This window comes from Austrofundulus limnaeus, unplaced genomic scaffold (genome assembly GCF_001266775.1).
Source record: "Austrofundulus limnaeus strain Quisiro unplaced genomic scaffold, Austrofundulus_limnaeus-1.0 Scaffold165, whole genome shotgun sequence".
Lineage (NCBI taxonomy): Eukaryota > Metazoa > Chordata > Actinopteri > Cyprinodontiformes > Rivulidae > Austrofundulus > Austrofundulus limnaeus.
The window spans coordinates 89,653-99,652 of record NW_013952567.1 but is presented as its reverse complement, the minus strand read 5'-3'; the positions used below and the strand labels follow the sequence as shown (position 1 = coordinate 99,652).

Genomic DNA, 10,000 nt, shown 5'->3' with positions numbered 1-10,000 from the left:
CCACGAGAGGAGCCCTTCTGTAGCTCCAACCTGGCCGCTCTGAAGAGGCTCCGCGCGCCGACAAAACGCCTGACACCAAAAAGTTGCAATTCCCAAATCGACCAGTGAAAGTACGGAGTCACTTCTAAGAGTTTCAGCTGGAATTTCATTTGCCTGACGGTGTTTTTTCTCTCTCTCACACAAAAACCGCCAACTCCGAAGCTCAAGTCTGAGACTAAAATAATCGCTATAGATTTTTTTCCTTCTTCTTCGATGAATATAGAAAAAGCTTATTTCCACCAGTCAATCTGGTTTCCTGTCAACATTTTCTCTGCTGTCACTGCAGCAAAACCCACACCACAGCAGGAAGTTCAGGAACCCAATTTGCCCCAACGCTTGTGCCATTAAACCGACCCTGACCTTAACAAACTTTAATTATTAAATTGACCCTTAATCAACTTGTTAATAATCAATTAAGCAAACCAATAAAACTCTCTTGAGTGCAGAGAGTTTAGTCTATGACAAGGACTCAGAGGAAGGAAAGAGGGCATAGATGGGAGGATGACAAAGGATGGATGTGGTGCGATTTTTCTGGCATGAAGTCACAACTTGGAACAAGGTCACGGTCTCGTTTTTTATTTTAACATTTTATGAAACAACTGGAAGAAAAGTCAAAGGACGAATGACAGTCAGCAGCTTTTTTTTTCTCTTTGATGATATAAATGAATAATCTTGCACTTTGTGATAATTGGCATGCCCAAAGCTGGAACATGTGTCGATACAAATGATCAGTTGTTCATTTGCATGAAAATATTTATGTTTAATGGTTTTTTTTTCACGTACAAACAAATTACCTAAAAAATATCTGTCAATGAAAAACGTGAAGCTTCAACATGTTCATGGTCAGAGCCATCATCACACATCCACACACCTCTTTATCGCCCTCTAGTGTTAACTTCTGATTTCAGCCTTTCATCACTGCTTGTTAACCCCTGAACCTGTTCCTCCATCTGTTCTTAACTCTCTGCTCCCATTTCTGGATTTGCAGAACCGAACCCAGAGTGTATTTTCTCGCGTTTCGTGTTTTCTTTTTTTAAAATTGTTTTGCTTTCTTTTGTTTTCTAGGAGTGGTGTGGGGTAATACGTCCATCCTGAATGTCTGTGTGTGTCAGGATCAAGGAAAATCAGACTACACAGGCGTACAGTAGCAGATGAAAGCTTTGCCAATACACCGAGCCCCCTGAGGATTGTGGCAATATTGATGTGAACATCACCGATCCGTGTCAATGTTTCAGCATCTGTGAACTGTTGGTTTTTAACTACATTTCTCCTTTAAACTCTAAAACAGAAACAATAACATGTGCTTATAATCTGAGATGATTTTGATTTTAGTGTCTTTTGTTTTGTGCTTTTTTTTCTCTCTTTGCTGATCTCTACCCGGCAGCTGGAGCATCTGAGCCTCTGACACCTGGGAGGTATATGTGACAGAGTGGGGAGGCGCTGGAAGAGGATGAAAAACTGACCTATCACATCCCCATTGACTGAGTTAATTAATATAAGTAGAGCAGGGGATTGCGAGCTCACTTTTCACTGTATGGATTTGCTGTCTCCTTACATTTGGTATGTTTTATGTCTGTTCAATGCAAACTCAATGTGTTCCGTCCTGCGGCACAATCATGACAGCTCATTTTGGGATGTGAGCTGTTTTGATGGGGCACATTTTAATTGTGGCACCACAAAAGGATGGGGGGCTCGGCATTAGTGACTGATATGAAACCTAACGTGAATGGATGTCACATTGAAGCAGTGAGAGCTGTTAAAGGGATCGATGGATTATTCCAAACTCCTTTTGGAGTGACAAAACTAAATGTTTAAGGAGATTCATCTGGTTGAAATCAGAAAAAACACGAGGATGGACGAGAGCAGGATAAGGAATTCCTCATCGGCTCTTAAGCACTTTCTTCATCTTTTTTTTTTTTGAGGGGGAGACAATAGAGATGAAAGCGTTTGTGAGCATGGGTAAATGGTGGCGATGGTGGTGGGGGGGGGACACAAGCTGGACAGAGAGGAAGACAGGCGTTACAGGAGAAGAAGAAGAAGAAGAAGGTGGGAAATGGGGAGAAAAGGAAGGGAAAGAGAGCAAGAAAGAGCTCCACTGCCTAGTCTTAATCTGAGCTGTTCTGATCAATAGCCCATTTCCCATTGTTGCCAGAGCTGTTCGATCGCTACACCACGGAATTAACACACCCACTTTAATCTAGGGGGAGAGGCGGGAGAGGAGGAGGGGATGGGGAGAAAAAAGGGGGGAAGCAGGGGCTTTAAGGGGGCGAGTGGGGAGCAGCTGTGGAGGCATTCTCAAATGAAATCAAATCTAATTGTTATCACTGTAGTCGCTGCACTTATTACCACCACTGTTCCAATTATCCAAAGACCATATAGCTCTCCTCCTCGTCTTTTCCTCATTTTCCTCATACTTGAGGTGTAAACTGGACGTAAATAATCCAAATTACAGGTTATTTGTTCCATTTTGCCAGCCATASATTGGATTGGGCCTGGAGGTTGGGTGGCGGGGTCACCGACAGCTAAGGAACAGAATGGGCTCTGTGGTCAGGAACATTGTAGCCCATCAAACATCTTAGTGCCTCAGTTCCAACAGAATTCAAACATAGGAATCAATTCTATTACAAGAATGTGTTCATGAACTCCTTTATAGGAAGGGGTTATGTGAGTTACATTATTTAACAACAATTTGTTAATCATTACGTGACCTCATGTACCAACATGTGTTAAATCTCCGCAAACAGAAAAAAATCAGGCTGTGGAAATGGTATGTCAGCACAGTTTATCTGACTTATGTTATTATTATGATTATGTTTGAATGTCTCATTGTGATTTAYGTGCCATGAAGATAAACTGGCACATCTAGTTTTAAAATATATTTCCAATGTTTTGTCACACAAGTAACAAAAGAGGCTTTGAATCTTTCCAGAAAAAAATTCATTCTTGTGTGAACAATCCTTATTCAGTCCACAATGTGTCAGAAAAATCTGTCAAACCTCAAGAGTACTACAAACGTTGCTTGTGGAAATATGATTAAGTCTTGCAAGTCGTTTAACTTAATGGCTAATCTTAATCTTATAGCTTAAAGGAGACAAGTTCCTTTAAATCCTTCTTTTTCACATTTAAATCATTCGGTTGGGGTCAGTATAAAGTGGAACTGCAAAGCTTTGGTCTGAGTGCCTCCTTATATTACTGTAACTGCACAAGCCCCTCTTTCACTCCTTTTCTGAGGTGTGTTTCAGATCAACTCGTTTTGAGGCTGTCTCTTTAAATGCAAACAAGGCCCTTCAAACTCTGCTCCTCTCCAGTTTCCAGAGAGGTTCACTCCAGTTTGATAGCAGAGATATGACTACATATATAGTGGCACAGAAACTTTCATTATTATTATTATTATTATTATTATTATTATTATTATTATTATTATTATTATTATTATTATTATTATTATTATTATTATTATTATTATTATTATTATTATTATTATTATTATTTATTTTACAAATTAACTATAAGATCTTAACAACAGCAGTTTTGTCCATGTTGGAGCCAAAGTCTGACTCAGAGTAAAAGGAAATTAAAAACAATGAAATTGTAGTTGGTAAGTCTAGACTTTGTTTGGCAATTCTGTCACAAAAGCTGCTACAATAGCTCAGAAAATAGAGAAAACTGAACGGTTTGAATAATATGACCCAAAATGAATATGACCCCAAATATAAAGATATCTATGCAGCACCAGGAAAAAAGACAATTCAAACTTACTCCTATAGAGACTCCAAGTACACAACTAAATGCATTTAATGGCTAAAGCGCTGGATTTTGCATGATATATCTCCTGTAATGAACTTGTGACCTTAAGGTTGTCCTTCACCTTTCACACAGTGACTGCTAGAGAAATGCACCAGCTTCCTGCTATCCAGAAAAGAGGAATGAGAAAAGAAAATGGATGGATTTACAAGTAAAAAGGGCATAAAATAATGCATTTTGTAATAAATGCAGTATGTGATAAATCACTGGTCTAACTACAAGTATTAAAAAATGACGATGTAAACAGTTTTCTTTTTAGTCACATTTGAAAGTGTAAAATTTTAGATAGTTTCGCTTAAATTGTTTTTAGAAGATTAAAAAAAATACTAAAACAACTGATAGGATGTTATCTCAAGAATGTCAAATATCTAATGTTAGCTGGAGAACTAGTCCGAGGCAGCCTGTACCCTGAAATATCACTTTACCGCCTGATGAAATAGTGATTCATTTAAGTGTCTTGAGTGCCTCTTATACAGTGATTCAAACTCTTGTCAATCACGCTGAAACTCGGTTACATCAACAATGAAAACTGTATTTTCAAGGATGGCTGAAGCGCTTGGCAAGCAGCCACTGGAGAGCCGGGAGAAATCCGAGAAGAGCTGCATGACTAGAGCTTGTTCTTTAGCGTTGAACCTTAAATCTTTTGCATTGTTACCCTTTTATTGGGAACGAGTGATGTTAAGAACAGCAGGTTTTTCTTCGTGGTTTCAGAACCTTTTCAGCAGAGCATAATTCAGGTTTATTGTAAAGAACCTGAATTATTGCACCTTTAAGAAACTGGCGTATATTTTCAGCTGCTGTGATTAAAAAAGCCAACGTGAAAGCCAAAGTTGTTTCCCTTTCACAACAAAGCATTCACTGATTCACTTCTCCATTATTAAAGTGAATACTTGTCCTATCCCAGTATAGCCATTGAGTACTGATGTCTATAGCTTCAGGTGCCGCCAGTGGAATCTTTGCTCTCCATCGTCTACTGAGACAGCTCAAAGCGGAAAAACACGKGAGAGAAGATCTTCCCTGCCACCCGAGGCTACCGACCAACTTTTCCTTCAATCCATTCTACTTATCCTAGTCCTTTTGAAGTCATTTAATAACAGAGCAATTTTCTCGTTAGCGTTTGGCTTTAATTGTGGGTAATTAAGCGTGCTCGAGCAGTATAGAGAGCTCTGTTCGGAGGACTGGGGCGAAATTAGCCGTATGTCAGCTGTGAAATATGGGGTTAAGTGGGAAGCGGTTAAGGGAGAGAGACGAGCCGAGGGGGGTCAGTGATTCCAAAACAGGGTTTGTACAGTTTTGAAGGGAAAGGCTGCTTTGGGGAGGAGCTAAATATGGGAATGGAGGAGAAGAGGCAACACGAGTAGATTGTTTCGGACTCGCACGAAACAAAACCTCAACAGGGCTGAAGGAGGCATGAGTCAGGAAGATGAAAGGTAATGGAGAAAAGGAGAGTGTTTGAGGTTAGAGAAAGTGAGCTTGTGTTCGAGARGTCACAGATTTGAATCCAAAGATGGGCATTAAAAAATTAGCTGGGAAAAATAATGCTCATATTTACAAATAGAAAAAAATCAGGGTATAAATTTCCTCGTTGTGGATTAATAGAGCATAAAAAAAGACAATATAAAATTTGAACGGCAATATAAAGACCATTGGAATTGGATTCTGTCATCCTCAGACAGAAAGTCTTACTCTAAACGATGAACAAATACACATTAATTAGAGGAAAAATAGAATTTCTCTGTTTATATGAATTTTACCTGAACTCCAACATATCAGGTTTAATTGACTGACAACATTTGGACCTTTTATTTAGCCAAAAGGACATTTCACTAATTACTTTCTTAGAACCAGCAAGACCTGACCCCATGTAAAAYCCTGTAGAGGCTCTGTTTGTCCCAGAGTGGATTATAGTCTTCACACAGACTGACCGTTGATCGCTCTTTGCATCTGTTAATGTTTTCATTTTAACCCCTTAACAGCTGTAAACGTCCGTGCGGCCATAAAGAGGATGAGGAATGATTTGAGTCATTGACTGTGCTGTCTAATGCTCAGCGGATTGGGACTAGCTCTGCTATAGGCCCTTTACGAGTGCTCCAACCCCCTGTGGAACCATCCACGCTGACGATAATGAACCTGTTGAAGCCTCTATAAATATTGGCTTCCCACGCTTAGTGGTCGTTTGAATAGCTCGGAAATAGACCACCGTTTACAAACAAGCGGCTGAATGTTGGAAGTTGTGTAGCTAATACATAATCAATGCAGGGACACTCCCTTGCAGCGGACTCTCTCCGAGCCTCACACCGGCTGTGGATATAATGTTGTTTAGAATACGCACGAAGCTACCATATTGATCAACACATTATCATCGTCAATAAGACAGAATCTTTCTGGAAGACGGGAAATCGGCAAAATGGCGGGGGTACTGGGACGTTGACAACAAAAAAAGAAAGCATCAGAACTGCAATGAGAACCGTTCTGCCAGGATTTTAGGGGAAACTGGGTCCTTTCTTAGATGTGAGTTTAGGTTCTTGTAGACAAAATAAGATTCTCTCTATGCAAAAATTATTGATAGTTCAGATTTATCCCTTTTTATATTGGGTTGTGTTAATAATGATGAGCTTGAGTAACAATGCCACAGTTAAGCCAAAACAAAAATTCAAAATTATGTTTTATTTGTTTTTATTTAAAAACAGAAAAGTATAAGCTATTACCATTGTTGTCTTAATAATATCTTAATAATATCAGATATCGCTTAATAGGGATTATAGGTATGACTTACTTTAATATATTTATTCATATTGTTTTAAGGCACAGATTAAAATAAGAAGCCTGACAGAAATTAACATGTTGACACTCTCCATGTTCAACTATCTGCACTATTTTAAACCCATTTGTGACCAACTTTTCCATTTACATTTTATTTACAATGAAATTTAGAATCAAGTTTACATATTTAATTTACACACAAGCATTGATTATATATTTTTTTATTTAACACAAGTCAAAAGTATGTCTAAAAACATTTTTTAACTGAGTAAGGAGAGAACTGAATATAATTGACCCTAAGCAGCCTGTTGAATGATACTTTTTGGCAGTTTTTCACATAAATAATGCTTCTCTCCTGATTATTGTTTTATGTTTGGGTATCCTGTTTCATAAAAATTAGATGTTTCTAATTATAAAAATTATGAAAAGAAAAAAAGTTATCATCTTCCTTTGTCAGCTCCAAGAGACACAAGTGGCAAACTGAACAACAGCAGCAGATATACGTATATTTTAAATATTCTAAGTACTTTTTATACCCTGCATGTAGACRTTTGTCTGTTTTTGTCACACCTGATTTGAATGAATGAGTAATTAACAGGTTTCTGCAGAACACGATGGAAAAACAGAGAAACGTCTAAATCATGGAGGATACTGGTCCTCGAACTGGACACCACTGTCCTACAATAACTGGGCTCATTGCTCGCTTTGCCATTCTGCTCTTTGTAAAGCGATGTTGAGAACCTGATGAGTTGATGTTAGCCGTTGCCTGCTAACATGCTAACGCTTTTGCAAATGTTGGCTTCATTATGACTTTACCTTAAAGAGCCAAAATATGTGCTGCTCTGGAAGACAAATCATGACTGATTTTGTTACCTGCTGGATAAAATATACAACCAACCTATGACTTGTCTTTTTTTACTATAATTAAATTTGAACTGTTAATCTGATGCAAATGTAACAAGGTGTAAAAATTATTAAAAATTTGAATTCACTCGAACGGCTGTGAGTTCTTTGTGATTAGAGCAATTTTAGATAGCATGAAAACTTTTTTTTTTTTTTGGATGGCCTCATTAGAAACCCTCTTCATTATTTCCCCTGGTTCTGTAGAGGTCACTCTTCTGTCTACTGCAAAGACACTCAGAAGAACTTCACAAACTTAAATAAATGTCAATGTCTCTCTAGGGTTTGTTTGTGGGGTGTTAAGTATATCACTGAGTTTTAATTGCAAAGTAAGTTGAATTAACTTTTTTAAACTAAGACATGAATAAAACTACCTCAAGTTGGTTAGTATCAGATCAAGTATCTGTTCATCCTCATTTGAAAACATACAACAGAAAATGGCAGCATCCAATAAGACAGTGTTTCTGATTTACGTTCAAATTGGGGGKCTAAAATACAAAAACTCATGTCTTGAATTCAGCCTTTTCAGTATTTTGTAACTATTTTAGTCATATTTCACAAAAGCAGCTGCTATGGTAGCTCAGTGGTCAGGGTCTTATRATCTTGAGGCTGCAGGTTTGAGCCCAGGTTGCATCTGATAGGGTGTTTGATGTAAAAAAAAAAACTTTCATTGTTTGCTGTGGCAACCCCTGAAGAGGTGGGCAGCTGAAAGAATGACGTTTACAAAAGCAGCAGTGTTGCACTTCCATCATTTCATACAGCCCATTGGAATCTGAAGCATGTGATGTTATTGACCTTGAGTGACATGAACTTGAAATTCAAGACGAGGTCAAGCTGATGGCATTCAGAGGAGCTTTAAACACCAGGAGAAGGTTCATTATGAAGGGAGAGCACACKTATGTTTATAATAACAAAGAGGTCAGTATGGGTTGAATTTTTTTCTTATTTGTGTAAGGCAAACCAATCTAAATACAAAATGTTACCAAGTGGCAAAGAAATATTGTTAGTCCACAAATAATGAGTTTGTATGTGATGYAAACTACAACCAGCTGCTGTAAGTGAAAATGTAACCAAAGGGCAGATGAGACCTTGACCTCTTCAACACATCCGCTTGTTTTTATAACTGAAATTAACACTCGAAAACAGCATTWAAAAAAAAGTCCAACACTGTAAGAGTTCACAAAGTCAGTCCGCAACTGCATCAAAGCAGCATCTCCTCAGTGTGGGGCTTCAAAGACAAGAGTCTCACTTCTCTGCTGCTGCCTCTGTTTGGGTAGAAGTTCTCCATAATCACAAAAACTGCACGGACCACCCGAGGCCACAACAACGATGCTGAGCTGTGGAACTGAGTGGAATTCTCTTTCATCACAGCATCCGCGTGTTGAATGTGACTGCAGCTGAGGTAAGGTCAGGGGAAATCTTACAAAGTGATGTTTGTTTGTTTACAGCTCAAACACAGAGCAACACGTGCATTCTAGAACATCCTTGGACCTTTTTTTTACTGTTTGGTCTAAAATATGTGACCATGGCTATTTTTTTTATTTTGAATAGAGGTAATTCCACAAATTCACACTTAGTGCTTTGTAACTTTCCTTCTCCCCGAAGCTTGTCTGCAGCTCTTTTATTTTTTTCCTCTCCTACATGATGCAAAAAATGCTCATTTAAACCAGAAAAATGTATCAGGTTTACTGTGGAAAACCCGCAAACTTCCCGACCCGCGCTCACTCCAAGACGCATTTCTGCGGCAGGTGCGCATGTTTCCTCTCTCACCATACTCCAAGAGACCCTACTTTCTGGCGGCTTTCCAAGTTATTAATCCCACGTGTCTGAAAGGGAATGGAGACACTTACCTTCACCGGTGCGCCTTCATCGACTCGTCCTGCAGCTCCCTCTCGAGCTGACGGGAAACCTGGAGGCGCGCGCAGAGGGACTGGCGGTTAATTGCGCAGTTTCAGGGGATCGGACATCCTTCCTGCTGCGTAAAACCACTCTGGTGAGGAGTTGACGTGATGCAGGGGGTGGTAATTGCAGGGGAGGGAAATGGAGAGGCGAGGAAGCGCGCGGGACTAAAGTTATCCTGAAAGTGAGAAAAAAGTTGACATGGACTCCGCGCTCCCAACTTGCTGCTGCTGCTGTGACGTCTAGTTCGCGCGAGCGGTTTAAAGCGAGGAACGGTCAGAGGTGCGAGGACGGCGCGAGGCAACGGGGGGAGCGATCATCAGGGCGCGTGGGGAGGGATGAGAGAGGGGGGAGAGGTAGGCTGGTGGGGGGTGGGCAGGAGAAGGATGCTGAGCCTGAGCCTCCAACTCACACCAGTCCGGCTCTGCGTTTAAGTTTGTGTCAGTTGCAGACCGTGGTGTTCCGCGCGTGTCCGTTTGAGCGCGAGGCTGAAAATTGACCCGCGCGCGAAAATATATGTAAGACGGACCGAAGGTGGGCCGAAAATGCGGATCGATCGGGCTGTAATTTTGTCCGAAGTGGAGGGGGGAGGGGG

General features: G+C 39.9%; 1 protein-coding gene across 1 annotated transcript in view; it reads right to left on the bottom strand.

Moving 5' to 3' along the window:
- erfl1 (Ets2 repressor factor like 1) overlaps positions 1-9,852 on the bottom strand; it is a 60,511-nt gene extending 50,659 nt beyond the window's left edge. Inside the window, exon 1 of the mRNA XM_014017265.1 lies at positions 9,357-9,852. The gene's annotated coding sequence lies outside the window, so the exon portion shown is untranslated. The remainder of the gene's footprint in view (positions 1-9,356) is intronic.
- Positions 9,853-10,000: the final 148 nt, after the last annotated feature.